The sequence below is a fragment of the Enhydra lutris genome, unplaced genomic scaffold (assembly GCF_002288905.1).
Source record: "Enhydra lutris kenyoni isolate GAN:26980312 unplaced genomic scaffold, ASM228890v2 scaffoldscaffold36, whole genome shotgun sequence".
In the NCBI taxonomy this organism is placed as follows: Eukaryota; Metazoa; Chordata; class Mammalia; order Carnivora; family Mustelidae; genus Enhydra; species Enhydra lutris.
The window spans coordinates 4,522,548-4,530,207 of NW_019154120.1; positions in this window are offsets into that span (position 1 = coordinate 4,522,548).

Below are 7,660 nucleotides of genomic sequence, written 5' to 3' on the forward strand. Positions count from 1 at the left end.
CCCTTTTCTCCGTATCCCGAAGTGCCTGTTGCAGAGCCAGACCCCTGCCAGCTCTCAGCGAACAATTACACCCACAGTCCTCCTGATCTGCACTGACGTCACAACTTCTATGTCAACTCTGTGTAGAAAAAGCAAGATTGGTCGCTCATAAATCTGTTTCAGCTGTAACATGGAGAAGGGAAATGCAAATGTAAATTTGGGCTGATCCTGTTCCCTCCCAGGAAGCTGCAGAGTCTGCAGGGTCTCCCGCACGCAGGGCACCTGCCACCAGCCCCTCTCCACAGAGCATCGTCACCGACCACCTACCTGCACCCTCCTCCCCTAAGGGACCTCGGATTTTTTCTTACTCCTCAGCTTTGCTGGGATGCGTCTGACATCCTGGTGCGTCTTGCTCTATCCTCATCAGCCCTTAGCACACTGGGTCTTCTTTTATTCTGTAAAATTCTCCTCTGTCCCAGTCCTGTTTCTCCGCCACTCCCTTGGCTCTCTTTCTCCAGCTATGACTGTGGTCTACGTTCAGTCTGTCTGTATCCTCCAGCCCTCGCGGCTTCCCTTATTTCCTTCTTTGCTCTCCGCTCTGCACCTGGACTCTGTGTTTTGCAGGTGATCAGGTCTCTCTTGGGGACCAGTTATACATTTACCTGAGCTCCCGAGTTTTTCCAATGAGTAATTTCCATTGTCAGGACTTCTAACTTGTGTTTCGTATCTGTCTGTTTTTGAGTCATAAATACCTTCCGCTACACGATCACTGATCTCTTGAAGAATTCAAACACACAGCGTTTGCATCCATTTTAAACGTGTTCTACTGTTTGTGCTTCAGAGGACATAAACTCACTTCTCAGTCGATGTGGACTTTCTTGCTGTGAGTCTTCCGTATTCAGGATTTTCACTAGCAGGCCCACTTGAATATCCGCTCTTTTATTCTCCTTCTCCGGAATCATTCCTGCCTAGGACTGTCATGGTTGCCTCTAGTGGCTGCTTCAGGATGCCTGGTCCAGGATCTGGTCTTAAGCTGGTGGCTCCGCGTTCCCAAATAGCAGGCAGTGGGGCTGGGACGTGTCCCCAGCAGGGGCCTCTGAAGTGGCACTGGCTCCAGCTGCCCTCCCAGCCTGGGCGTTTTGGGCCCTATCACCCCGCGGGAGTCTCACTCAGCAGCTTCAGCCCCTGCTCTCCACTGTAAGTTCTGTTTTGTTCTGCTCAGTAGGGATATTTATTATGTTTCTGAGTCTCTGTCTTCTCAATTAAAAACTTAAAGCACATGTAGTCGGGGTATCTGAGGTGGATGGGAATGCTGCTCAGAAGTCCCGGCAGTGATTTCCCTTCCTCGATGGCAAGGGCCCCCCAACCTCAGTGCGCAGGGTCTGCACGCAGGCTCATGTGGAACACACCTCACCACAGGCTTCCCCAGATTCAGGGGGAACAGGATTCGCAGGAAGGCAATCCCTGAAAAGCTGCGTGCTCCAATTATGGTGCCTTAAAAGGCATAAACATCCATGTCCTGGATACCTTCCGCTTCCAAGACAAGGACATGGGATCTATCAACGACTGTGGGCCCAGCACCATGAGTTCAGGATCTAAACCAAGGTGTGCGTCAGTAAGGGCTTGGGGCTTGGTGTCGTCGTCCCAGACCAGTGCTCCTACAGAGACACTGGGCTGTGAGCAGTACAAGGTGTGTAGTTAGGTAACAAGGTGTCCAAGCAAACTGGAAAGCTGAGATCTCTTAGTACAGCAGGCTTGGGGAGCCCAGGGCACTGGCAGTGCTCCTCATCCTACACTCTGTGGGAGGTCCCACCCGTGCACTCTCCCCCCTCCACCTGTGCACACTCCCCCTCGCTTCTCTCCCTTCACAAGTTCCCCACGCCCTCAGGATGCGCTGCACCTCATTCCTTCAGCGGAAGACAGGGATCAATGCCCCCAATTTTATGTGCCAGTGGCTGCTGAAATTGACTGCGGTCCTTTTCAGTGCCATGCATAGTCCGAAAAGGCACCTCTGTTCCAGCCAGGGAGCTTCTGAATGGGGAGGAAAGTAATCACTTGAAAGAGCAATTGAGATGCAGGACACTTGAGGAATTATGGGGGCAGCGGGGAGAGGTGCTTTGGGGACAAGAGTCGTTACACCTGGGTGTGCTGGAATGACCTACTATCCCATGCACAGGGCTGGGAGGGGTTGGGGCAGAGCTATCCTTCTGGTTCACTTCCTCCCGCTGCACTTTCTGTCCCAAATTAGTGAGACTAAACTTAAAACAGCTTGTCCAGGCGCTATCTCATAAGCAACCCCCCCGCATGGTCCCTGAGGCGGGAGCTCTGTGGGATGCCCCGACAGCGGACAGTGTCAGGACCAGCACCCCCTACCTCCACTCTGCTCCCAGATGCAACCCCAACAGTGCTCAGATTTATAAAATATGTCTGCTGACAAAGTTTCCAGAATCTTTTTGGTAACTTGAAACCTTAAAATTATACTAAGCTAAATGACACTCATTAAATATCCAGACTATTTCTAGGTAAAATACTGAAACGATTTATAAACATAAGTTTTAAACATAAGTTTATCTATTTTTGGCTTCTTATCACAGAGAGACAGAAGATAGATGAGTCTGTTGGTAAATATATTCTTTTGCCGCACTGAAAGTCAGCTGCACTACGAGGAAGCACATGCCGGTAAGAATTGTGAAATGACGGATTCACAAAGCTGCTGAGCTACAGAATCCATGTGCAACAACCAGCCCCCAGCTCTTGCTGGTGTTCGCTACATATCAAAGCTACAAACGCTAAGAATCCTAATCTGCGTATAGAGAGTGAAACTGCTGAGAGCAATTAGGGTTAAGAAAGAAACCCTATACACAAAGAACACAAGGAAAGTAAGATATGTTCTTGGTTAAAAAAAAAGGAATATAAGGTGTGAAGATGTATTCTTACTAAAAGAAAAGAAATTCTGTCCTAGTTTAGGGTTATCTAAAGTTTTTTGTTTCAAAATTTAAAAAACAGGAAAATAAAAAATAAAAAAAAACAAGTATCAAAAGTTGGGAAAAAAGAAAGAAAACCCTATGTTGTGTGGTGAAACCGGAGAAAAGTAAATGAATTTATTATAAGTTTTTTTTAAGTTTTATTATCAACAATGTGACTATGTAAAACTACAACTGAATATTCTTTCTTGATTCAAAGAAAAAGATTTTCTTGGATTATTATGAAAGATTGCTCTTCACATGTTGAGCAATCTGCCCAGAAAATAAAGATTATGTGTCTTATCAAAATAACCTCCTGTACTGCACGTTGCCCTCATCAGGTCTTTGATCACTTAAGAAAGCTGAGTCTTTTCAATATTGAAAGAACTAAAGCGTTTTTCCTTCTTTCCTGCTCCTCCTTCCCCCCAAACTATGTGACTTTCTGATTTGCCATTGAGATGTTTAAACTGTCACTCTGGTTGAATAGAAGACCAAATATTATTTCACATGAACGATGATCATATTTAATCAGGTTTTAAACTTCTGGATATTTTTGACAACTTCCAAAAGTCAAATTCTAAATGAAAACTTTGACTTAGACCCAATTTGGGGATTTTTCCAGAGAGTCCCTGGACAACCTCAAAGATTGGGAGTGATATTAACTCTAATTAACTAAATTATAATTAGGTCTATGATAAGTTAAATTACATGAGAAGCACTGTCAAACAAAAGTGATGTTTAACTTTCAGGTTGTATTTGTATGGTTACTAATATAAGTATTTCAAATATTGCATAAATGTTCTAGAAATCTGTCCATGTTTTTACTGTACATAGAATCCATCACAATCCCAACATTTAATTTGAAATGCCATGTGCCTCATTTCCTTTTCGCTTCAGTCAGTTTGAAACGAGCTTTCAAACATGGTTAGCCATGACCCTTTTTCAGTCTTTGTCACTGGCAGGCACTGCCTCACTCTGGTTCTTCTCCCAGAGTGTCCGTCAGCAGCAGCAGCAAGGACACTCCTCCGGGACTTCACCAGAGGAGCTCCGCGACCCTGCCACGCAGCTGGGCGCAGATTTCCAGGGTAAGGAAGGGCTGATGCGATCACAAAACTTCTAACCCAGAATCAAGCAAGGCAAAACTTGACTACTGGAAACTGGAGGAACTGACGAGCATGACTGCCGTTTTCCACTTTTTGGTTGAAATAATGCTGATTCCTTTAAGATTTAAGGAAACCCTTTTTTCTTCTTTTCTTAAGCTATCTTTAACTTACAGTAATCTGATAAATTACCTCTGTAAACAAAATTGAAACATTTATGCTTTTCTCCCTGCCTGATCCCTCCAGAATTGTAAACTCTTACTGAGCGCTCTTATTTTCACCACACTATAATTCACGTATCTGTGCCTATATATTTTACGTATAGGCAAATGCGTACATTAAATAGGAATCTGTCCTCCTCGTAAGAGAATATAGTTTAAAACACTGATTACCAAGACCTTGACTGGAAGGCCGTATTTGAGAACACTGCGCATAGAATCAGATAGGCCCAGGTTGAAAGAACTAAAATTGACTTTCCCAAACCAGTAAAGCACCCCCAAGCCAGCCTGGTCCCTTACTTACAGGGTTTCTAGCCTGACAGGTGAGTAAGGATGGACACTTTCTGGTAGACCCAGGAGACTTCAAATATGAATACCGTATGGTTTCGTTTATACGTGGAATCTGAAAACCAAAACAAAGGCACAAACAAACAAAAAAACCAGACTTTAGACCAGAGAACCAACTGGTGGTTGCCAGAGGGGAGGTGGGGGATGGGTGAAATTTATAAAAGGGATTAAGAGGTACAAACTTCCAGTTACAAAATAAATAATTGACAGATGAAAAGTACAGCATAAACTACGGAATAGTCAATACCACGGTAATAACCCTGGTAATTATGCTTATCACAGGGAGCACTGAGCAGTACCTAGGGCTGCTGAATCATTACATTGTATACTTGAAAATAACACTGCATGCTATATCCAATAAAAGAATTATTATTTTAAAATAGATATTGGGAAGCCTCAAGAAGGGCGGGATTCGCCCAGATCTATAGGTACTTGGAGATGAAGAATGATGGCAAGTCCTTGACTTGACTTTCTGGTCTAGAGAGATTTTAAAAGTCTATTCTGAGATTCTTTATTTAAAGTTCTAGTGAAGCAGACTTAAAAAGAGCCTATGACCAGTCGCAGTTCTTGCTGCACTTCCATAAATAAGCAGGCCAAGTGTAATGCAAGTAGACTTACTTTACGAACGAATTAATCCTACTGTGACGTCTGCTAGAAATGCAGGTGATAGCGGAGAGAATACCGTGTTTCCGCAAAGAACAGTGGAAGACCCACCATCAGGCCCTTGCCCTATCCACAGTTACCCACTATAAACCAGGCTGGGTCCCCAATTCTTGTTCCCTCCAATAACTAGCTACAACTCTCCAAACTAATGTTTCCAATTTTCACCCACCCTCTGACTTGGAATCACAAAGAACTCAAACTTCCCTTTCTCCCAAAGCCCTGCAAACTGAAGACAGACAACCTGATACAGACTTCGAGAATCCACGGCAGTGGTGCGTGCACGGACACCTTTTCCCGCCTGCGGCTATGCGGGGCCACAAAGGAAGTTGACCAGAACACCCAGGGCCGTCACCAGAGTCACCCCAACTGCAAAGCAGGAATTCATCAGAATCACACCCACCGCTCCACCAGCTAACGATGCTCCAAAGCTAGCATCCCGGAAAATCTCACCTGATTGCCCTCTACACTCAAAAGCGGAATTTGGAGTTTGTTGGAATCATACATTTTTATTTTTGTTTCCTTAGAAGTGCTTCCTGTTAAACAGCTGCCCGCCTGCCCTATAAGGAGCCCTAAAAGAGATCCAAGCTGCCTGGGGCTGGAGGCAGGGACCAGGGAATGGGGAAGTCATTGTTCAGGGTACAGGACTTCTTTAACAAGCTTGTGAAAACATCCTAAAATCAACTGTGGTGATGGTCGCACGTATCCGTGGATACACGAAAAGTCACTGAATGACACCCATAAAATGCAGAGTCCTGGGCCCCCACCCCAAACTAGGCCCGCAAACGGTGAGGGCGGCGGGGAGAGTTCGGGGCTTAGCAAGAAAGGCACATGGAGGGCTCTCCACATCCGCCGTCTTCCCCTACAGGTGGCACCTTGCCTTCTGCCGTCAACGGCTAGGAACACTCAGTAGGAACTTGCTTTCAGTGGAAGGAAAAGAGCAGAGAAAAGCGCCCGCCACGCGTCCCAGCTCGCCCAGCCTGGAGCAGCTGCTGGTCCTCATCCACGCCCACGGCGGGCTCCACGCTTCCCGCACAACCGCATGCCAGGCGCTGCGGAAGCCCTGGAGAACCTTCCACACACCCCCTCCCCGCAGGGAGACCGGGAGCACCTAGGAACATTTCCAGGGCCTCATCGCAAGGACCCCGTGGGCATCCATCCAACCCGCCTGCTGCACTGGCCGTGCGCACGCTCCTTAGGCAAATGAGGTCTAGTGCTCTGGACCTAGGACTCTGGTCATCAGGGGGTCTACTCACCACTCTTCCGAGTTTGGGATCCATTGGGCTGGCGTCTGTAGCCTCTAGCAATTTCCCTGGACCTCAAAGGAAAGGGGAAGAGATGGTCTTATCCAGGTCCTCAGCGGCTGTATTCACTACTTCTGGGCACACTGCTTGTCTGCGCCCCCGCCCCTGCCCCGGGACAGACAGGCAGACAGGGCTGCTACAGTGGACCATTCACATTCGGAAAACAAAGATGCTTCAGAGACACTCATTCAGTGTGCAGGCCCAGGAAGAGACAATGCATCTCATACGCATAGATAATGGGATGAGGCAGTGGCCTGGAAGTCATCTGATGTCACTGAAGGCCAGCAGGGCAGCTCAGGCTGCATCAACAGGTGCTTCTTGGAGTGCATGCGGAGCGGTGGCCCTTGAGGGGAAGCAAGTGTGTGTGCCCAAGGCCAGCAGAGATGAGACAGAAGCAACAGGAACACAGCCTGTGACCTGGGGCAGGTGTAGAGCCTCTGCTCTGTCTTCCGGGGGCCCTTGTGACAAAAGCTACATGTGAGCTCGATCAGCATTATAGGCCGCGTGTTAGCCCGCCTGGGGTGCGGCAGACATGCCGCGGACTGGGGGAGGCTTAAACCACAGAAATCTATTGTCCCCCAGTTCCGAAGCATGGAAGCCCAAAATCAGGGTGTTGGGAGGATTGGTGCCTTCTACGGGCTGAGGGAGAACCTCTTCCTGGTCTCTTCCAGCTGCCGGGCGGTTGGTATTCCTCATCCTGCGAACACATTACCCGATCTCCACCTTCATTCTCACATGCCCTTCCCCCCGTGTGTGTGTCTGTGTCCAAATGTCCCCCTTCCGCGAGGACATCAGTCATGTTGGATTAGGGCCGGCCCTACTCCAGTGTGGCCTTGTCATAATTAATTGCATCTGCAAGGGCCCTATATCCTAGTAAGATCACATTCTGAGATACTGGGGGTTAGGACTTCAAGTTATACACTTGGGGGCTGGTGGGAGACACAGTTCCACCGCTAATGGGCTGTTTCCAAATCACCTAGAGAGATCTTTCCAAACACACCAGACTGTGAATCCAGATCTCCAAGGGTTATCGTGGGCAGGGTTGATCCCTGATCTCTCCCACAAGCACAGGTGGGGCCACAGGACCC